This window comes from Pleurodeles waltl, chromosome 7 (assembly GCF_031143425.1).
Source record: "Pleurodeles waltl isolate 20211129_DDA chromosome 7, aPleWal1.hap1.20221129, whole genome shotgun sequence".
NCBI classification, from domain to species: Eukaryota; Metazoa; Chordata; class Amphibia; order Caudata; family Salamandridae; genus Pleurodeles; species Pleurodeles waltl.
In genome coordinates, this window is record NC_090446.1 from 1,046,821,446 (window position 1) to 1,046,845,289 (window position 23,844).

The 23,844-nt window shown below is 44.9% G+C and overlaps 1 protein-coding gene and 1 long non-coding RNA gene across 2 annotated transcripts in view; one reads left to right on the forward strand and one right to left on the reverse strand.

Annotated features, from left to right (window-relative positions):
- PITPNC1 (phosphatidylinositol transfer protein cytoplasmic 1) overlaps window positions 1-23,844 on the forward strand; it is an 864,322-nt gene that overhangs the window by 315,453 nt on the left and 525,025 nt on the right. The gene's annotated exons all lie outside the window — the stretch shown is intronic.
- Window positions 115-23,844, reverse strand: part of LOC138245892 (uncharacterized) — a 253,384-nt gene continuing 229,654 nt past the window's right edge. The window contains exon 3 of the long non-coding RNA XR_011194183.1: window positions 115-1,519. This is a non-coding gene — a long non-coding RNA (uncharacterized lncRNA). The remainder of the gene's footprint in view (window positions 1,520-23,844) is intronic.

Consider the following 23,844-nt stretch of genomic DNA (forward strand, 5'->3'; position numbering starts at 1 on the left):
AAATCAATACACAATAGTCAATAACCATTAGTCAATTCTCCAATCAATGGAGTCAGTAATTTTCACTCAATATTACTTTTCAGTCATGAATGACTACAGCTTTAGGTATAAGTTTAGTAAGTTTATTACCTATTCATTACCAATACTAAGTAATGATTTTTTAATCAACTCTTAATCAAAACAATTCTATTAACACTTGTTAGTCAGCAAGTCACAGAAGACATGATCTAATCAAAACTTGAATCAAAAGACATTCTAATGCATCAACATAAGACATTAATAAAACCCAATTCCGTAAAACTATGACATCCATTAAGTTCAGCAAGATAGTCTGTGAAAACATTTGTCCCTAAATGTTGCCAGTCGTCTTGTATGTATCCTCAACTAACTCTAATTAGCATCAGCATGTGGTGCTTCATGCAAAACAATTTAGAACACAAATTTGGAAAACATCTACCTAAAGAAAGTACTAAGCGCAGTTGGTACCTAGAAAGAAAAGGCATAAAATGCAATTCAGTCATTGTCAAGTCTACTTATCCACGGTATGGGTCAGCAAGCAGAATCAGTCTTCGTCATCAGTCGATCAGCAACACATCAGGCTCTCAGTCAGAGAGTATGAGCCCAATGACAGAATCTCAAATCTCTTCTCTCCCCAAATACTGCCTCACAAAATCAGGATAAGTCTGAAGTCTTTTCCCTCTGTCACTTTGTTATATCAAAGTTCCCCAAACCATCCCCCAATTTCCAATTGGTCAATAAATCGTCCGTTAATACCCTACCCAACAATAATTTCCCTTTACCAAATCAATGAATTCTAAAATTTCACAGTTAACATTTCGTTGATTGGTCAGCTTTACGATGTTCTCATCATCCGGCTCGTCAGGTATCAGTTTTGTTGCTTCTTCGTCTCCAGTCAGTGTCTTCATTGTTGGCGTCCTGGGAAAGAACCCTTTGCACACTTTACACACATTTAGTTACTTTACGAAAGACCACATCTCCTGTCCGTCGGTTCTCATAAAAAGCCTCTGCTAAGCATTATATTAAAATAATGAGCATTTCACAGTTAGTTCACTCTGTCAGCATTTTGTATTAAACACTAAGAAATACAGCCTCTGCATGAGGCCTGGCCAAACTAGTCCAAGACACTCGCCAAGTTAAGGCCTATAATTAATAAGCAAGAGCATAATTCATAACCCTCAATATGACATATTACTACATTGATCTAATACATTTTTAATATTTCATATGGATTAATCATAATTTTAGTACATTTTGTGAACTCCGATGGCCAATCTACGAGGTCATAATTTCAAACGTGCACATTATTTTTCTGTGTTATTCATTTTTCTACATAAGTCATTATTCAGAATACATAAACATTCATTACAAATTTTGAATTAAGACATCTGCGTTCGCAGTACCAATCCCCACCAGTGCCTGATGCCATGTTGCCTTCCAGATCTTCCACTAATCCAGCAGCGCATCCTGGGTGTTCGGATGAACAGTCTAGCCAGTACCTCTGGAAAACATGACAAACACCCTGTTTGAGTATTGTGAGATTTCCTTGACACACCCAAATGACATGAAAGAAACTCCCATCCTCATTGCTTTGAAGACATTTAGGGGACACGGTCTGTGTGGGATGTAATAAACGCACTGCAGGTATTTATGTTGGCTCAGACACTGTGTAGCTGAACTAGCAATTGAACGGGGGGAGTCATCGTGGCCTCTTGCCACTTCCTATCATCCAGTGACCCCACCAATCCCTCCCACCTTCAAATGCTGCAAGGGGATCTGGTGTGTTCACCCCCAGTGCCCTGTAAATACGTGAGATCCCCTCTCTACTCATTGGGCCATAACCACTTTAACCTCTAGGGAGTTAAATTCGAGCCCTTCCTCCAATTCTTACTGCTACATGTGAAGGTTAAACTCTTCCTGCAGTTCCGAGAAGAGTTTCCCTGTGCAACACAACTATACATCCCCCAGCCTAGAAATGGCAATAAGATTCCACTTCCCAAAGGCCTGTAGTTATGTACAGTATTTAAGCCAAATACCCACCCAAAGAGTCATCCCTAACGTCGATCACCTGTCACACTGTTTTCATGTGAGCTCCAACTTTGAAGTGCGATTTTTGTTACCCCAGGTAGGAATGCAGGTAAGACATCCCATATGTGAGCCCGATGCACCTTCCTGACATATCATGCAAATTGTGAGTGATATACCTGGTCATCATACCCCTTAAAGACCCAGTCATTTAGGACTATTATGTGAGAGCTCCAAGAGGGAGAGCAGAGGTGAATATCTGGCATTCTCATGCCCTTGTGGAAAGCGAATTGTACACATTTGTCCATTCCAGTGTGTGAAGTGTGATTGGTCCACGTTTACGTACATGCATCCACCCTGACATATCTATAAACTATTTAGGCAGGGCAAGGAGGGAATAGGTTTGTAGGACATGAGAAGCATAATCATTGTGTAGAGGGCCACATGGTCAAAGGTTTTTCAAGGCAGTTCTGAACAACCGACCAATTCCATGTCCGTGAGTGGTTGAAGGTTAAGGTCCCAAGTTAGTTTTGGAACAAAGCAACATGGCCTGTCATATATTTAAAGTTATTTTGGATAGTGTGAGATGGGACCTCCAGCCTATCTCTCTGGGGCCCCTCCCGATTGGAACAAATGTGGACTTTGTCCAATTTCGTTTTTGGCTTGATGTTTTATTGTAAAGCTCAACTATGTGCATTAAACAAGGGCTGGTGTAGTGTGAGTTGCGTATGTAGGGAGGAACACTGTCTGCATATAGCCCAGTACGAACTTTCTCCTTGTCCATCCCTGGAATCCCTTGAACTTGTGTTTTGCATCTAACCCAAGCAGCAATGGATTCCAGTGCCAGGGTGAAAAGGGTTTGTGAGAGGGTGCACCCAAGCCTGCAGTCTCTATAGAGAGAATGGGCTTGCGAAAAACTCGATTGACTTTCACTTGTGCATGTGCTTGGGCATAAAGGATTTTGATGTATGATTGGAATTTGGGACTGATCCCCCATCTGTGTCAACACTCTAAAAAGAAAGAGTCAAAAGTTTCTTAAAGTCAATGAGAAGGTCCATGGGCTCTCCGGTGGCACGGGCCCATGATAGGGCAACATGTAATCTGTGTATGCAATATCTGGTAGCCAGGGTTGACACCAGCATTAGTCTCTATGGACCAGAGTACTGATAACTTTAAGGAGTCTTGAATTTTGGCCTCAATAATGGAAATTGGAAAAAACGATTGGCACCGGTGTAAGTGTTGGCCAGGTTGAAGAATAAGCACTGTGTTGGAAATGTCAATTTCCAGTGTCTGCGAACACACTAGGGCCACCTCTGAATACACTGGTACCAAGATGGGAGCAGGAATTGACATGCATTTTTAAAAGCTTTGTTTATTAGTTTATCTATGATATTCAACACATTAGGCAATGTCATAACAGTAGACAAGATTTCGCTGCTGCAAGCGGCACACACCTGTGCACATCAAAGCAGTGGATGGTTGATTATCCTTCAAATACAGTCTCAAGAAACAAGCATGTGATCGCTGTTTGCAATTGACTAACAATAAACAGCAATACATAAAATAAGATGCTCATGGAAATATATGCGATGTGGAGGAAGGAGTTGTCTGTGGTCAAGAGTTAGAGAATGTGTCTGGGAGGAGGATCTCAATGGACAGAGTATTGGGTTGGAGTGGAATGCACAAAGGACAGTACCAGTCTCCCATCAATTAAAGTGAGGCAGTTGTCCTAGGGGGTCCCCGCTTTCATGGTGGGTGGAGATCACTCTTGGCTTCGACATTTAATAAATAAATGTTCCCAGCAGTCCCCACCTAGACGGATAATTCCACATGCCTGCAGTCAATTAATGTAATGTGTTTCAGCACGCACCCAGATCAGCAGGTCTCGCAGCCACTGCTGAAGAGATGGGAGCGCCGGATGGGGGCGCTGCAGAATTCCAATAAGACAAAAGCGAGGTCAATGAATCTGTGGATATATTTATCGCCTTTTTTCTGGGGGCAAAGACCCAATAGGCAAGAGTTTGGTGTAAGGGGCAGGGGACTTGTAGTCAATTCTATTACAGTCTCCGTGACCCTGCTCCATGTGGGTTGTAACACCGGGTACTCCCATATTATATGGTAAAATCCTGTTGAGGGCAAGCTACATCGTGGGCAACTCGGAGTCAATAAGAAAAACATGCGCTGAAAACAATGAGGATCTAGATAGACCTGATGGACATAATTGAATTGCGTAAACCTGAATCTAGGATTGCGGATTATCCCTTTTACCAACTGAAAAGCTCTGACCCATTCTGCAAAAGACAGTGGCTGTGGGAACACTGCATCCCATTTAGCACGTGCAGTCAGTATAAGAGTCGGCTTGTTCGCATGTAGTGCCGTGTACAGATAAGTAATGACATGTCACATGCCCTCATTCAGAAGTATAGTGTGTAGTACCTGCCCCAAGAAACTCACATGGCATGCAGTAATGTATAATAGGTGAGAAATTGGCTGGGTGCGATAGTGTATGTTTCAGTAATATCCTGGAATATCATAAGGGAGCCTTCTAAGTATAAATCTCCTGCCTGGGTGACCCCCGCTTCCACCCACCTATCTGAGTCGATAGCTAATATCGTTCCCCTTAATTTAGGCATATTCCATAGGAGAATCTCTGATGAGAATGGGATGTGGGGGCCTTTAGAGTGCACAAAACGACGCCAGCATGCGTGAGCCACCCAAATTTGTTGTGAGACCTGTGGATAAGGACCTGGTGAGTCCGACAGCCAAGTATATACACTGACTCTCCCTCATCTTGCCTGGACAGAGGGCAATTCCTGTCAGCCTGTTGTGTAGCCATTTTAGTTATAGCTCCATGCACGTTATTTTAACACACTAAGCCGCTGTGCACTCTAACCTAGATATATTTTATTCAGCTTCGCTTTATTATTATTACAATAACCATTTTTACGGTCTTGTTTATTTTCATCTATCTAACTGTTTTTGCCTAGGCCAGCACTCTGTTCTCAAACAAGACATTCTTGATCACTCTGTGCTTCATTCAAGGCTGCAGTTCGGTACATTGCCGGTGAACGTGGTAGAAGTTTAGTCTCCAACGTTCGTAGAAAATACACATCCTTACGTAGGGACATTTTCTCAGAACATCAGCTGTGTTATTATATGAACACTTCCTTGTCCCTTACACATCAGAGAGAGATTCCAGCCAGGGAACCACAACTGTATGCTGATTGGTGAATGCTTCGCTACAGATGCTAACGCAGACCACAGGCCTTTGCTCAGGTATGGGGGTTGATGTTTTCACAGGGGAACATGAAAGGCAGAATTAGAGCTTAACATGCTGTGCTCAAATTACAACCTAGATAGGAAATAGTCCCTTGAATATAGTGACAATATGATAGCGTTTTTTTTATGCTTCACTCTTCTCGTCACAATTCTAATACTGTTATGTTGTGTCGTCCTGGTTATTGCAGCTCTCGCTTTGCTATCTAAGAAGCAGTTGTTTTATTAAACTCATTATTGAAACATATACTGCCTCTGTTTGTCATTTATATATGAGACTGAATTGTAAATAAGAGAACCGGATGCAACCTGAGTGACCACGACTTCCCTGGGAAGACTAGTATGTCATGCGCTTGGCTGTCCAATCATCACTATCTTTTGGGAGGGATGAGGCACTGCTAGTTGGCCGGAGCAAAACCCGGATTGGAGCGACAGGTGTCACCCGCAGTGGGTTAGACTCAGTCTCCCACACCGCAGGCGATTCTGCTGCTCAAAATCCAGTAGTCTCATTAGAATAATGATAGCCTACGCAGCAAGCCAATCAAAGATAACCAGGCAATCGGCCATTGCAATTGTGCTGCCGCATAGTACAATTCAAAATTGGGGGCTCCCAGCCCGCCCTCAGTCATCGGTCTCTGAAGTTTGGGTGGGGCCACTCTACGGTGGCCAGCACCCCAAATAAGTTCCAGGAGTAGGCCGTCGAGCATCTGAAAGAAGGCTCACGGTACCACTATAGGTATTGCTGCAAAGAAGTAAAGCAATCTAGGTAGGATCAGCATCTTGGACCCCACAACCTGATCCACTGGGGACAGAGGTAGCAACTGCCAGGATGGCCGAGAACTACGGATACCCATGATCGCCCTATTCAGATTACCCTCGCGAAGGTCCTGAACTGTGTGGTAAATGTTAACTCCCAGATACTTAAAGGAGTTGTAGCTCCAGTGGAGGCGCGTATCAGTCATGACTCCTCTGTTTGAGGAAAGGTATTGTGCCAGTGGGAACAAACACAGTTTGGGGCAGTTTACCCGCAGCCCAGAAGCATCACCAAACGTCTCCAAAAGTTGCATAAGGTCAGCGAGTGTGGCCTTCACATCGCGAAGGTAGATGAGGGCATCATCTGCATATAAGGAAATGACATGATGATAGCCCAGCTCTGGAACACCCCAAGCCCCAGCTCGATGACGCAAGTGGCAGGCAAGGGGTTCCGTTGTCAGAGCAAAAAGAAGTGGCGACAATGGACATCCCTGACAGGTCCCCCGTTGGACAACAAAGATCTCTGAAATCGCCTGGCTTGTTCTTACTCTAGCCAGAGGCTCTGTGTATAATGTATGAACTCATTTCAGGAATCGGGGCCCGAATCCCATAGTCTTAGGGGTCCCAAAGAGAAAGTCGCAACCTAAGGTGTCAAAGTCCTTCTCGATGTCTAGTGACACTGCTACCTGATCAAGATCAATTAGTGAGGTGATATGGATGAGCTGCAGCAGGCATCGTATGTTAAGAAAAGTGCTACGGCCCGGTATAAAGCCCGATTGGTCGGTATGGAGTAGCCTATGTATTACGGGAAGCAGTCGATTCGCCAAAATCTTCCCTAGTATCTTACAATCAAGATTCAATAATGAAAGGGGACGGTACGACTTAACATCCCTGGGATCGTGTCCCATTTTAGGTAATACTACATTAAGACCTCTCTAAGTGAGTCTGGTAGATGACATTGATCATGATCCTGAAATACCTCAGGAAGGCGCTTTGTAACACCAGATGAAAAGGTAGCATAGTACTCGATCAGTAGGCCATCCATACCCAGAGTTTTGTTGCGAGCTGTTTGGGATATGGCCACACGGATCTCATCCATTTAAATGGGTTCCTCAATGGCATCCCGTTGGTTGGTTGAGAGTTTGGGAAGGGATGTCCCGCTAGGAACTCATGCACGCAATTCGGGTGTGGGGCTACAGGTCTCGTACAGTAGCCCAGATAATAATCCCGGAACATGTCATTGATTGCTGCCTGAGAAGTGACTACTGTGCCATCGGCCAGGTGAATCGCCATAGCAGGGGCACTAGGGTGTTCCTCCCAGAGAAGTCAGGCAAGTAATTTACCCGATTGATCCCAGTGGGTATGTTGCATAGCCATCAGTTTACGATAATCATGGTGACTCAAGGTGGATTCCACCTAGTTACGACATCCGCGTTGTTGGCGAAGTCAGGAGGGCAAATCTAACTGGTTCGAAACCTGTGTCTCCATCAGCCGTAGATCCTGTTCCACGTCAGAGAGGTCCTGTACTAACTGCCGTTGAATATTCCCAGGAGGCCGCCATACAATGGCTGCTGACCACTACCTTGTGTGCATCCCATTCCATGGACCGGGAAGAAGCAGAGCCACCATTCACTTCAAAATACTGTTTGAGGCAAAGTGCCTTGGGCTGAAGTCCGATTGCGTTGATTGCCCCATTTCAGGGTCGACATCAATGAACTATGGTCCGAGTACATTCGTGTCAAGTATTCCGACCAGGTCATGAGAGGGACAGTTTGGTCAGTACAAAAAAGGATATCAATCCGGGTGTGTAAATCATGAACCGATGAGTAGAACAAATACTCACAATCATGCGGGTGACCCTTGCGCCATATGTCATGGAGGTGTATAATTATGCACCACTGATTAAAATGGCGAGAGGTACGGATGCTCATGGCTGTGGGTGAGGGGGGTAAGAACGATCCAGCTGCAGGTCTGGAACACAATTGAAATCTCCCCCTCATATTGCCGGAAGTAGTGGATATCGAAGGAGCGCAGGAGTGAGAAGAGCCAGGAACCCTGTTTGGTTAACATTGGATGCATATATCGCCACAAGGTTGAGGGGAGCGCCGTCTAACAGGCCTCCTAAAACAACATACCGTTCATCTGTATCCACTCTCTGAGCGGTCAGCACAAAGGGGACTCCCGGTGCTATCCAAATAAGCACCCCTCATACGTGGAAGTAGTAGTACCATATGTCTGTCTCTGCCTCCTGGCTCTAAGGTGGTCCAACTCAAAAGCTGTGAGGTGTGTCTCCTGTAGCATTGCTACGTGCACATGTCGGCGTCTAAGGTATGAATACACCCTATAGCGTTTAGTAGAGGATGCCATGCCCTACACATTCCATGTCATAATGCGGTATTATGGGACATGTTCTACTGGTGATTGGTCATTCGCCATGTCTGGTATTTTGTGTACTGAAGAGGTCTATCAGGAATCCAGTCCCATTTCGCCCATTGAATCTCTCCTGTCAGTGACCTCCCCACCCCCCTGTCATCACCAGAAAAAGGGTGTAGAATAACAACCCTGTATCCAGCAGTGCGTTCCAGAGCAATACATAACAATCAAACTAATAACACCCTAACACATTAATATTCCCCCTAGGGCAGGAACCCCGTTAGAGGTCACCCAATTAATAGAAATGTCGTAACAGCAACATGAAGAACAAAAGTGTACAGAAAAACCTGTCCAAGTAGGCATGGTATTAGGGTGTGGCATGTCAGCAGAGCCCAGGACTCCTCGTGTGGGCCCAAAGCTACTTAGGAGACGTGCCAGATGAGTGCTCCTGTCCACTACTCCTGTGTCCTTGTCACAGCAGCACGACAGGGGTTCCGCAGCATCAGAAAGAAGGAAAAATGGGAATCATATAAGGTCATTAGCGGATCTGGGCGAAACATGGGGACCTCAAGTGCAGCAGGTCGAGGAGGCCTCCGATTCTCCAACCATGGAGCCAGAGTCACCAAGAGTATTTACTCGCAGGGCAGTAAATGAATTGCTCTGATGTAACGCCACCACTTCAACCTGCACATGCTTGTTCCGCTGCCACATGGTCTCAGTCAGGCCGGGCGAGTGACAGTTTCCCCCTACGTGGTTTGGATTTAAGTGTCACCCATGTGTCTCCCCCCTCCTCCTTACCAGTGTCGGCAGCGAGACCTTTGGCGTGTAGCCATGTCCGCACGTCCTTCGGTGTCTGGAAGATATGAGAGCTTTCATCATCCATAACTTTGAGTTTTGTCGGGAAGAGGAGAGCATATTTGATTTGGAGCTCTTGTAAGCGTTGTTTGACATTCATGTAGGAGCCACACTCTCGTTGAACCTCCATAGTGAAGTTGGGGTAGGCTGAGATGGTGGCGTTTTCAAAGTGCCACAACCCCTTTGTGCAAAACAACTGGAGAACAAGGTCCCGTAAGTTTAGTAGTCGGGTAAAAAGAGGGCTTGGCAGTGCTCCCTCCCTAGGTGGGCGACCTGGGACACGATGTGCTCTTTCCACCGAGAACAGGGGAGGTATCCTGTCCTCCAGCACCGTAGTCATAAGCCATTCCTCTAGAAATAGGAAATAGTTCAGCACAAGAGAGATCCGATCTTTCAGGGAATCTGATAAACCGGATATTGTTATGCCACGTGCGCCCCTCCACGTCCTCCGCCCTGCGGTGCAGAGAGGTTATCTCTTCGTGCATGTTTGAGTTTTTAGATTGCAACTCTTTTACCACTGGGGTCATGGTGTGTATTGCTGATTCCGTCACGCTGACCCCATCTGTTAACTTGCGGTGGTCCGCACGAAGAAGGTTCACATCCAAAGACACTGAGTCCATTTTTGCCTCCAGGGAGGTTTTAGTATGAAGAATGGCATGTAGGATCTTCTCAAATTATTCGGAGTGGTTATGGAGTATAGATTCAAGATGGTGGAAATTATACATTGCAAAAGCGGCATGGGGGGGTGGTATCCCCCATCACCACCACATCCACCACAGCCTTAGCAGTACGCGTCTTCCCCATAGCGTCACAGATGAGGGGAGTAATGGTGTCCAAGTGGTATGATCATCAGAGTCTCGGGGATCAAGCACTGACGTAGAGGGAGCTCATGCTCCTGATTTATGACGTAACAAAAGAGACACCGTCCAGTGCAGGGGCCTAGTGTCAGCTCGGGCCCTCAGCCGACAAGCCCTTGGGGGCAACGCAGACAATTGACTTTCAGTTCTTCCCAGTGCCACAAGACAGGAGTGTAGAGGCCCTTATCAGGTTGAGGGCATGAGCCAGGGGTCCAGTTCTTGGGTCATGGGACACAAGTGTACCCAAAGATGGTAGTTAAATCAGGCCCGCTGTCTGTGCCTCACCCCACAGTCTTGTGTCAAAAATGATCAACCTCGAGGCACGGCCCCAGTGCCCCACTTAATCAGGCCAATGTCCAGATGTGTTGGGGTCAGGTGTATACCCCAGTTTTGTTATGTCCCAGCTTTGCTGAGTCCCACTGTGTTTTGTTGGGAGGGTCCCTTTAATAGGGACTCCAGCCTCCCCACTGGATGCTTCGGTGTTCCGCGACAGGCAGTGACCCTCTGCTCAGCCCTTGCAGCCCCGGCGGACTCACCTTGTCAGGCCTCAGGTGCAGCGGGCCTCCTCATTGCTGTAGGCAGCGTCGCACCTCGTCCTTGGCGCAGCGGCTATCCCTTTTCCACCTGGTTTCCACCGTATCAGGGTACCCTCAGCAGAGTGTTTGTGTCTCTAGTGCCTCCTCTGGGTCTCTGCTGAGTGTTTGGAGGAGTCATTGTTGCTGGGGGCCCCCTTTACTCCAGTGTGCATAGCCTCGCCTGTATCACCCTCACAGCCTCCAATCGTCGCTGGGCCCTCTTATCGACCCCAGCAGCACCACACTTGTCATCAGGCGTCCATTCGCACATCCGAGCTGGAGCCTTGCCATCCGCCGCGCTGTTGGCCCCACTCCGTACTCGGAGTCTGACGGCACAACACGCCGCTATCACTGAAGACAGCTGCTGTGGTGACTTCGGTCCTGCCTCAGGCCCTTGAACTGGCAGGTCCAGCTGCTACCGCCCCCTGGCACTTAATATCCGCCCCCCAGGCTGCGTTGGGTCCCCCAAGTGCTGGTAATCCTTCGGGAAACAGGATAATTGCTGGGCCCAGCACGGAGCTTCTTATCAAGCGTCCATCGCGGTTGCCATCTTGACCACGCCCCCATTTGACATGCATTTCCAATAATATTATATTGATAAACCATCTGATCTGGGCGTCTTGTCATGGCACCAGTTGCATTGCATGTTAACTTCTCTCTGATGGGAGTTTCTAAATTTCCCCTTATCACAGACCAACAGGGTTGGACAGAGGGAGATCTGCAATAAATGGGTTTGCACATACATGGGCTATGCGCTCTGGCTTGGTCTACAGTGATGTGAAGTAGGTGGCAAAGACTGTGGCAATATATACAGTGGTGTGACTGTTAACAAGCCATCAGGAAGTTTGATTTTTGGGTTCGGACTGGGCAGTGTGTCCCTATTTGTGATAAAACATTCAAGGGCTTGCCGACTTTATCACCACTTCATACACCCTTTTGGCTGATGCCTGCCACAGCCTCTTTGTCTCATTTAGATATAGTTGTTGAAGTGACTCTTTGGCTGCTGCCAGGCATTTCCCTCCTCCAGGGCCAAATCCCCAACTGCTTTGATGCTCAAGGTCCTGGACCCTCTCCTTTAGTTCGAGTCGGCCTTTTCCTGGTCCAATTCATCCCCCACAGGAAGGCCTTTGTCCTGTAATGGATCGAGGTTTTACTTGGTGCCCAACCATTCCAGGTGAGTCAACTAAGTGTGTATTCACTACGAAAGATGATTTAACTTCTGTGCATAGCTGGTTGCTAAATGTTGTATTTGTAAGATACCAGGCGTTAAGCCTCCATGTGGCGGGTTCACCACCTGTACCTCCAGAGCATGATCCGAAATATCCGTGGAAGGATATGCACCCCCATTGTGTACAGAAGGTCAGTTGTTGGGACAAACAAATAATCAATTTGAAAATTGGACTGATGTGCTACCAAGGTGTGTGTACAATCTGACTGTGAGGTTCCAAATTTACCAAACGTCACACAACCGAATATGGTAATTGTTTAAAGGCTGTGATTTAACGAATTTGTGAATGGTGTTTTATCTAAAAGTTGTATGGGCATTACATATCGTCAAATACAAGTATTGTTTTCTCTTAACTGGGTATTTTAAGCCCTTTCTTTTAAGACACATACAGTCCAGTAATTTAAATAGCTATGTATGAACAGACTACTGAAGCAACCATGGGGGTGACCCACGGTACTATATAAAACATCTGACGAAATACTCCCCACGACCCCTCGGTATTGAATGATTATTTCACCGTAAGGTCTTAAACTTGGGTAAATCTAATCACTCTCAAAGCTTTTGCAAAATTTTTAATTGTGAGTCTAATTATCCAGATCGAAGGGCTGTCAAAGAACGTTTTGTGCAGAAGGAAGCTCTGTTGGTTGTCAACTATAGGAAGGGTTGTCTCCCTTCCTGACATTTCTAATTTTACTTCAGATGTGGGGTGTGCTCAGCGCCCACTACTGAGTCATGGTCAGTTTAGTTATGCATCTGCCTTTGCCGGACTGGTAAAGGTAGCCAGAAAAATAAGTATCAATGCGTGTTCAAGTGTCAAATTAAAGTGTGTGACACGTGATCACCGTGTGTTCGCTTGATAAAAATTCACACTTTGTGCATAAAGCAGAAATAAACCAGGAACAGTAGCAGGTGTTGCAGCTCATGTGCTTTCACCGACGTCTTCAGGTACTAGGAAAGGTGTGAAAGATTTATGGTAAAAAGCATGTGCACTCCTCTGTGGCCATCCCTAAGCAAGGGTTCATTTGGGGTACTTTTACAGAGATGCCCCGTGGCTTAAGACAGTGTTAAGACAATTTAAATTGCTATTAGATATAGCATGCAAAATCGTCAACACATTGTGAGACGTCAAGGAGCATTCATCAGTGGCAAAGGCGCTTTCACTATGCTTCATGAGTCCCCTCTGTGCACTACTAGGGGCAGGGAAAGGCTTCACGCATGAAATGTCAGTGTGCTACAAATGATGATGAGGTAAGTGATAACTAGGAGGAAGCTAGACTGGTGGAAGGATGGCTCAGTGGATATCAGATGAAGGATGTATGGAGGGTTGGGGTCAATGATGTGTATAATAATACATGTTTGCACATATTGATAGATAGAAACACAGCTACGGGGACACAAGCAACAACAAGCATTTGCAATTCAACAGGTCTTGCATTTGCTTGAGTTAGAGCTATTGGCATTGTAAATTCATAACTGGACTTTTATTGTCAAATTAATTGGGCAACTTTGCCTCATAATTTAATCTTTTCCTGCCATATAATTCCAGTGGTCCTGTATATAACAAAAGCACCTCCATTTACCTTCTTCCTCTATCTTCAGCAAAAAATGAAAATATTGCTATTTAGCATCCTAATTTAAATCTGCCATGGTACTTCCAATAGAAAAACAATATAATCTTAGTTGCAGGCTGGCTAACACAATTCCCCCCAAAAAACACACAAGACAGCCACAGAGGAGGAATAAACTGGAAGGGTCATCCAAACATATTAAGAGCGTTCAAGCAGTCATCCTGTAATAAGGATGTTAACTTGGCCTGAATCATGGTCATAATTGTAATACGGAGAAATTATTGAAAAATATACAATTATCATACAAACCTTTATCAGAAATACACTTTTGGCATTAAACTGTAATGCTCAAAATAGCCCCTAGAGGGTACCATAACAAAAAAATCATTTGTCAGAAACATGGTAAAGTAACCATATTGTTAGCCGCTAGAGGGCATAAAGCCATGAAAAAAAACCAGGAGAAAGTAATGCAATATAATCATATACTTAACCCATGGAGAGTTTTTTTTAGGGCTAGCGGGTCTACTATAATGATATTAAAAACAAGGCCTTTAAAACAAAACTTCTCCCAGCTGTAAAACAAAAGTTCTAGCCATGAGAAAGCTTAAAAGACACTGAATGGTTGGGGGGGGTTATTATTTTGGGGTCCCCGCTAACTTAGTGTGGGGAGCCAGAGATAATGTAGACAGAAAGAGCTTTGAAGGTGGTCCCATTGTCCTAGGACAGCCTCAGGCTGAGTTATGAGCAAAAATGTTTTAGAAACATAATGCCTTGCAAAGTATGGGGCAGGTTTTTTGTGCCACAAATATTATAGTATGTTGACTGCAATGCTCATGGCAGTCCCTAGAGAACACCATAATAAAAATAGCATTCGGAAGAAACATGGTCATTGCACATTTTCAAGGCTAGCAGGCCTATTACAATATTTCTAACAAAGACCATAAAACATAACTTCTTTCAGCTGTAAAATGAAAGTTCCAGCCATGAGAAAACTTTAAAAGATTATGAATGGTGGTAGGGGTTATTATTTTGGAATCCCCACTAACCTATTGTGGGGGCCAAAAGATGATGTAGACAGAAAAAGTGCATTGTGGTCAATGTTTTGAAGGTGGTCCCATGGTCCTAGGACCACCACAGGTTGAGTTATGAGCAAATGTTTTGTAAAAGTAATGCCCTGCAAAGCATTATGGGGCAAGTTTCCGTGCCATAGATATTTGAGTATGTTAATATGAATGTAATGCTTACAGCAGCCCCTAGAGGACCCCACAATGAAAATAGCATTTGGAAGAAACATGGACATGTAACTATATAGTTAGTCCCCTAGAGCGCATAACCACACAAAAAGAAAATGGCAGAAAGTAATACAGTGTAACCATATAGTTAGCCCCTAGAGAGCATAGTGCATTATACATTTTCAGGGCTGGCAGACCTAATGCAACAATATTACAAACAAGGCCCTTAAAACATTAACTACGCTCAGCTGTAAAACAAAAGTTCCAGCCATGAGAGTTTAAAAAGACACTGATTGGTGGGAGGGGTTATTATTTTGGAGTCCCCACTAACCTAGTGTGAGGCAGTCTGCCCAGGAAGGAATGAAAGTGATGGGGTGAAATGGGTGTGGTTAAAAGCCCACAATACTTCACAGGTCAACCTGCTTGTGCGCTCGACCTAAAAATGGGGGAACAAGAACCTGCTCTGAGTCCAGCTGGTAACCACTAGGGCCTGTAACACATTTTGTTGCTCACTTTAACCTTTCTTTTTCATTTCACTCGTCTACACCACTCTTTCCTCTAGTTCTCATGCGCACACATATACACTATGTCTCTCGCACATTAGCACAAACACATGTTCCTCTCCCTTTTCCTCTCTCTCCTTGTTTTCGTTAGTAAGATGAGACCATATTATACCTTAATTTCTTGCATTTTGTTCTTTTTCATTACTTGTTTTTTCCTTTCTGCTAAATCAAATTATTATTTTCTTTAATGATTTTATGCTTGTCAAAAAGTACTTTCAGAACAATTGTTTATGCTGCACATAGACGTAAATTCAGCAAAACGGCAGGGGTTGCAGATTGATATGACATGCACTTTGACCCGATCGCATATTACATGAATGTTATTTTTGACGGGAACGCATGAAGTGACATCACTAACATAAAACATTGGTGCAAGATTCACAACATATAAAAAAAAAACTAATGATGAAAAACTTCAGCTTAGGTTCTACCTATCTCTTTAAATCACAATTCAAATGTATCCTGCATGACATTAGGTCATCTAGTAGTCTTCAGAGCTTGGCTTTGTGCCCTTACGGACAGTACTGGGCTGCATGATTCAGTGACGAAAGCAACGGGGGCACGTGCAACTCGCAGTGGAGAGAGGATGCACCTGCACTCCCTCCAGCCCACCCCAACTCAATCCAGTCCACCTCACTCTAATCCAATCCACCCCATCCTGTCCACCCCACTCCATTCCAGTCCACCCCACTCCATCCCACTCCAGTCCACCCGTGCCAATCTACCCCACTCCATTCCACCCCACTACAATCCCCTCCACCCCAATCCAGTCCTTCCACCCCACCTCAATGCAATCTACCGACTCCAATCCTCCAATCCAAAACACCCCACTCCAATCCAACCCACTCCACTGCAACCCACCACACACCAATCTAATCCCCCCACTCCAATCCATTCCACCCCACTCTAATCCACCAAACTCCAATCCAATCCACCACACTATCCCAATGCAATCCACCCCAGTTCAGTCCACTCCACTCCAATCCCCACTCTAATCCAATCCACCCCACTCCAGTCCCCCCCACTCTAGTCCACCCCACTACAGTCCAGTCACCCGACTCCAGTCCAGTGAATCCAATCCACCCTGCTCCAATCCACTCCAACCCACCCAACTCCAGGACAATGTAATTCACCCCACCCCACTCCAATCCAATCCACACCACCGCAGTCCACCCCACCCCATCACTTCAATCCAATCCAAGCCACCCAACCCACCCATCCCACCCCGTTTCAAACCATCCCACTCCAATCAACACCACACCAATTCACACACTCTACTCAATCCACACCACTCTACCACATTCAAATCCACCCAACTGTACTCCAATCCAGTCCACCCCACTACCTCAGTCGTCCATTCCACCCTGTCCCACCCTACTCCTCTCTATGATACTCTGCCACTGAACCACTGAATTCTACTCCTCTTGACTCAACTCTACGATTCTATACAACCACTACTCCACTCTACAACACTCCAACAATCCACTGTATTACATCCTACTTCCCCACTCCACTCTGACACTGCACACCACTAACTTTTAGCCATGCTGAACAGCAGCCACACTAGTGTACAACATGGCAAAACACATTGCCAAAGCCAATAGCTCCTGTATAGGCTAATCTCATTGGTTTTGCCAATGCTTGTTCTTGTTTTTCTAATCCCCTTTTCAGCACTTTTTTGTTCCTTTTACTTTCACCCACGCTGCACAGCAGCCGAACTGCTGTACAACATGGCTTAAAAACATTGACAAAACTAATAAGTCTTGCGTAGGTGTGACCTGTTTGCTTTATCACTGCTTGTTTTTCCAGTCAGGAGTGGGGAGAGTAAGTGGCAGGTAACTATGGGAGGGGGGCTGGACAAGAAATGATGGGGTAGGAGATGGGGGTCTGGGGCAAGCAATACCAGGGATGGGGCCGACGGGTCGGGGCAAGCAGCAGTGGGGCAGGGGTACTGGGCAAGCGACAACTGGAGGTGGGGTGGATAGGACAGGCAAACAACAGGGAGGGCGGACGGGGCGATCAGCTACAGGGCAGAGGGGACAATGGAAGCAACAACAAGAGAGGAAAAAACAACAATGATGGGGGATCGAACAATGATGGGAGAACAAACGAAGACAGGAGAACAAGCAACATTGAAGGGGAACAAACAACAATGACGGGGGAACAGGCAACTACAGTGGTGGGACAAGCAACAACAGGGGAAGTGACGATGACAGGAGAAGCAGCAGCAAACTGGGGAAGCAACAAAGAAGGTACCTCAATCCAAGGGCGAGCAATGGAAGGATACACACCATCCTTGGAACTTGGGCCTTGATCCAAGGAGGGACAAACCCACGAAGAGGAAGTGATGCCGGCAGGCGATGAACAAAAGAAGCAAGGAAAGGAGAGTGACGGGGAAGCTAACCCGTGGAAAGCAACTGATGGGCTCTAAGCTCCTTTAAGCTGTCTGCTAGAAGCCTTGTGCGCAGTTTCATTAAAATTACATGCAGTGATTAATTTGTTTTAATTTAAAAGGTCCGTTGTAAACACATACCTGCAAAGAATGCTTTCTTTTTCCCTTTTTTTTTTTTTTTTGTGGCACGTGCCTGTAATAAAAAATTAACCAGCTTCCAAAAGCCAAAACATGTTGCCTTTGACAGTGCATATTGTTCTACCCTCTCAGTAGTTGGAGGCCTTTAAGATTATTGAGGCATATTTCAGAGTTAGGAGTATATTAATGAACGGTCCAGCACATGTTTTATTTACACTGCAGTGCAATTGTTGCCATCTAAAGTGGAAGTAAGTTAGTTTGACTTACAAAATTAATTCGATTTCTTTTAAAAACATAACTTTCAGTTTCATGTACAAAAATCGAAACAGAGGCATTAACCAGTAGTCTTTTAATTCATTTAAAATACAGTGTACCCATTGAGCCATGTGCGTAAATATTTTGCATTTTTATCGAAACACCCGTTTCAGGAGCCTATGGCTGCATACTGGTTCCAACCAATCCAACAAGCAAAGAAATAGCATGTGCTTGACCTTGAATCCCAACAAAATGCCCCACAGATACGAGTAGAGGAGGGCCAGAGGTCAGATGTCCGCATCACTGCCCAAGTCTTGGGTAAAAACCTTCACCGTGCCTGATATTCTTTGAGATAATTGTCACGTCAGCCTGACATGGCACTTTGTCAGGGTGCTTTCAGCTAATCAATAATCAGTACTTTATTTCTCAAATTGAGGAGATAATGCAGACAGAGCGGACATAGTGGAACTGAGTCCCCAAAGAAAGCCAAACGACATACAGAAGATAAGCTTGTTACAAACATATTTTAAAATCTGACATTAGCATTGTGCTCGTGCTTGGAGTGGCTTCTGTGATACCCAATAAATATCAATTATTGTTAATGTTGTTTGTCGCATCTGTTATGTTAATTCAGTGGAATGACGCGTGCCACTGAACTTTGTGGTTTTTTTATTCTATTCAAAGACTCTGTAGTGATCTCCCAGGTTTTGCAAGAACTGCAGTGTCTATGGGAACATTGTCAGCCTTGTTACGTGCCTCAGTGTCACGGGCGTACGCTACCCCTCGAGCTGTTTTCACGCTCGGCTGGATGAACAGAAGTACCTGTAACTGTTGCACAGGTGCAAGTCATTTGTCCACTATTGTCTTATTATTGGCATTTCTTTAACTGAATGAAGTCTGCTTCGTTGATGGCCTTCAACAACCAGCTTGTAAATGAAAAGGGGCAGGACTGCATGAAAGTCCTCGGTGCCTTTCACTAACCCCCTCCGCTGTCGGCACCGATGTTGCCCTGCCACACCGACTTGTCGCCAGACACTAACTGCTGTTCTGCCCATTCAGCTATTCGCGTGTGCTTACTGACTTCTGAATGTCACTTGAGTTGCTGATAGAGGCACCTTACTTGCTGTGCGACGGGTGCTGTAGAAGCGGCCGAGCGTGCTTGTGCACCTCCCCACCCTATCCTTCCCCTTTTGCTGGGTTTGTGGCTTGTCACTCTGGTTAACCACTCCAACCTCTAACCCCCTGCACATGCCTTGCAACTGCCTCCACTCAGGGAACCGAGAGACGACCTTTCACTAGGATTAATTTGTAAATAAAGGTGCCGGTGCCCAAAGCTCTCCTCTCAAACACGCGGCTGCTTTAATTAAATGTGAGAGCACCGAATACTGAGGCAGCATAATCCTGAAGCCATGTGGGGCCTTTTTTAATCCATTTACATCCACTCCCTGTCCCTTCAGCTCATCTTGCAGCTTTCTCACTTTGTTAAGCCTTTTCGTTTTTCTCTTCCTCCGTCTTTCCGATATGTTTCCTTTGCTCGCAGTAAATACTTGACGCAGAAAAATAAGTGCCGGTGCCCGGCACCGGAAACCAATGACTCAAATTAAGCATTACCTTTCACGTGGTTGAGGTTGTTATCTGTGTTGGAGACGTGGTGGTGAAGCAATTTCTGGTACTAGAAGAGAAAGTCGGTGTCTGGCGCGGCCTGTGGCTGCCAGAGTTTCATTTCATGGCTTCTTTTCGCCACCCTTCAGGATACTGTTTCCTCTTTGGAAGGGTTGGATGGGAGACAGGTGGCCAAGAGGGAGTGACGGCCTACGAAGGCTAGGAAGAGGCGAGTAAAACTTATTTGATTATACTGCCTTTCTATCTTTTGAGTTACTGAACAAACTAAATCTTTCGGAGATATTGACACATTTGTTTTGTTGATCGTCTCTGAACTGGTTTTTAATCCACCTTGATATGGTGATGGTCAAAGGATATATCGGATTCTACATGGGGAGTTGCACGATTGAATTTGCATTTGTATACTTTTAGGCTTATGAAGCTCACCAGAATTATTGTTTTGTTTTTAGATAGGTATTTTTTCTCATTCGAAATTGTATGAGAAAGGATAATTTGACGTGCTAAAGACATTATTAAGAATTTTAATTGACATTCACTAACTTCCGTGATTGTTGTTTCAGCTTCTTTTAAATCAACTTAAAATTGGAGTACGCAGGTGATCTGACCAGACTTAATCCGTGGTTTAGAGTTTAGATGTGGGTTGCAAACTCTAGTTGTCCACTTTATGTGCTTGTGTACGTTCATGAAATGTCTGCTCTTGTCCTAAGCACAGAGCAGTAACATCATTTTTTGTCTCCCCCTAAAATGGAGAACCAAGGAGATGAGCTTATCCTAAAACTTCAACCTGCAGTGTGAAGCGCTCAAAGGCGCATTTTACTCTGCAATGAATTTCGATTACCGCAGAATTTCATTTGGGGAGCAAAGGGTGGCATCACCTGTGAAGGAGACCTTGTAGCTATTGGGCAGATAATCTGTACTTTGAAAACCTCCCCATCCCCGCATGCAGAGGATGAACTGCTCAGACGTGGTGTCTGAGGTAATTGAGTTTACACTTAAACAGTCTTTGAGGCAGAGAAAACCATTCTCGTTTGACAAGAATGTGTTCTTTTCTGAATCAGCACTTATTGATGAGATATGCAAATTCCCCTCGAGCCCACTACTCCTGTGAGGAGAATGTTCCAGTGCCCAAACTCGTGACTTCCCCTCTATGCTCTATAACGCTCTTCATTCAGTCCACCTTAGTATCAGCGATGAGACTGCTAACTACGCAGTGCAAGACCGCTCAGTGGTCCTCTGATGGTTTACACCGATTTTGCGGTCACTAGTGAACCCAAAACATCCTGTTGTTGTTCACAAATCCTCTCAAACGGTTGTTGGAGAAGATATGGAACTAGAAGCTATCTTGAAACCAACGACTGTCAATAGTAAGCCTAATGGGAATCAGGACATTGAAACTGAAATCTCCTCATTTGTGCCAGACTCAATGAAGGATTTAGATACTGAAACTACAGAATCTTTAACTGAAGGAAATACATATAATACTGATTATGCCTACATTCCAAGCAGAACATTTAGAGAAAATCAAGACAAAATGCAAAAAGAAAGCAGCCCCTTGGTCGATTGAAAGAACATCTTACTTGACTTTAGTTGAGGAAGACGTGTGAAGCTACCCAGGCATAAACAGAATAAGAACCACAAAATAACTAGAAAAGGCATTAGACACTTAAGGTTCACGTTGCAGATTAAGGATGCCCCTACTTCAATTAAGAAATCTTGGCACCAGTTGGCAGACTGAACCTGAAGGCTGACTCATTCCTACTGCAATCACATAACAAAAATACATGTCATTTGGATCTTCGAAGAGCTGATGAAATCTGCACAAAAAGTGGGTGCTCCTGGTTTCATTGTATCAAAACATGAGGCAAATCGTCAATTTATAGATATACGGCCAAGAACCACGTCTGGCAATGATTTGGTAATAGACAACTGGTTTTGGATCCCAATAGCTTTGAACGCTGATTCTAGTGAAAAGCTGCCCGTTCAAATCACCTAGTGATAATTGGTTCTGGAGCTGGACTAGAGTTCTTTGTTCATTTTGTCTATTCTACTAATCCATGATCGTTTATTTACCAGAGACATGGTTTACTTTTGGTTTTGATTTAAACAACTATTTAGGGGCAGATGTACGACCAAGAGTTTTGCGACTCGCAATTTGCTACTCATTTGCAAGTCGCAAAACCATATGTACAACAGTGTATTTCACACTGTTTGCAATTCCCAATAGGGTCACAAATGACCTACCTCATTAATATTCATAAGGTATGGGATGGTGGCCTGCTGGGGTAGCTTATGTGGACAAAAAGTTGTGAGGTCCTAAGTGCGAACTGCCCCAAATACCCCCAAAAAAGGCTTGGCACCTGAGGGGGAAAGGCCTGGCAGTGAAGGGAGTTAATACCATTGGCCTGTGCTTGCACCTCTTCTTAGTAAATGATCAAAGGCAGAGTACATGATCCTTGAGTTTGAGTGCTCTAATCTAAAGATCACTCACTTATAATGTTGCTGTGCCCCAGTTCGACCTTGTTGTAGGTGCTGTGGCCTGCCTGTGGAATCTGCCTCTGCTCCGTAGAACGCTCCCTCTCTCGTGGGTCAGTTAGTAGTGGTATAAGCGACACACACCTACAGTGATGCTCCAAGCGCGCTCAGTCCACACCGTAAGCAAAATATATAAATAAGTGCCTAGATCATGCGCTTGAAAGGAAATGAGTAATTGCCCAGAACGCCGGTAATAACTTTTATTGATCAGGATCCAGTTAAGCCTGAGTGGCGCCCTGACGGCACTGTGAGAGAGGACGTGGTGATGACGATGGTGAAACGCTTCCCAGAATGATTTCCTCCGTAAAGGTTAGGATTCGTGTTCAAAGTACGTAGCAAGAAAAGTCTCTCGATAGCTCCCCAAAAAGGTGAAACTGTACCGAATTAGCATAATCAATACTGCGCATACTTGTGATTGGGCAGACGATAAAATGCAAATTTGCTTCAGATGTCCTTCGTCAGACATGTTCCTCCACCGCCATCATTTGTCATGCGGGGCGCGATCCCTTCATCGGCTGGATCCGGACATAGTTTGCAAGAACGATGGGAAGGAAACTGTGCCTGAGCGCGCAGCTGGGGATGGACTTTCAGAGGAGAGATGGATGATCTGAGCTGAAGTGATTGTAGCGTACACACTGCTTCAGGCTGATAAATTCACATCCTCGTGTTTAAGGGGCAGATGCAATTCCCATTTTTTTCTGCCTGCACCGAAGCATTCAGGTTCATCATTTATCACGGGAGGACCCAGTCTGCTGACCGAGGCAGTGACATAACACAAAAAAGGACTTGCTGAAACTGCAAAATGGGGTCAAGAGCTGATGGAATTCCTTCCACCGGTTGTTGTGGCTCAATACAAGGGCCAAGAATTAAAAACAATTCCACCTCTGAGCACAGATGCTCAAAGGGCTTGATTAAGTAGGTCCTCTTTATTGGTTGGACCCCAATGATTTGTATTTGCTGTAGGGCCCACGTATCTCTTGCAATGTAGTTGGTCTCTGGGGGTCAATGTTCCTTTGTCCTCTTGATATAAAGGGACTATGCAGCTCTGTGTTCTTGAAGGAACATGGTCATGGTTTTTGAACTTTTTTTTAACAAACACTTGCACTCCGGGTGTCTCAGCCTCTGTTTACTTTAATTAAAAATCATTCATAATGAGTACTAGATTATAACAGTTGGCATAATAAACTGGGTTTATAGATAGCAACAATCCCAGTTTAGTTTTAGAATTGGACTTTTCATATAAAAATAAATAAGCTGGACGGCCCTCAAAGCCTCTAACTTATTGCTAATTTCAGTTATTTTATTCATCGACTGCTTTCCTCTCTCCCATCACCATCAGATCACTTTGCTATTACACAGAGTGCTTTACCCTTTTCCTGCTCTCCAATTGCTATGCCATAACCCTTCCCTGCTGTCTAATCTTCAAATTTAAATTTTTACTAAATTTGTCATAACCTCCCCTGAATCTGTGCTTTCACTCGCTTTGCTCCCTACTTCCAAATTGGCCTTCCAGTCCCCTAAATTTCAGGGGGAGGATTTGAGATAGGGTGACTAATCAACCATTGAAAGAGCATACCTCTT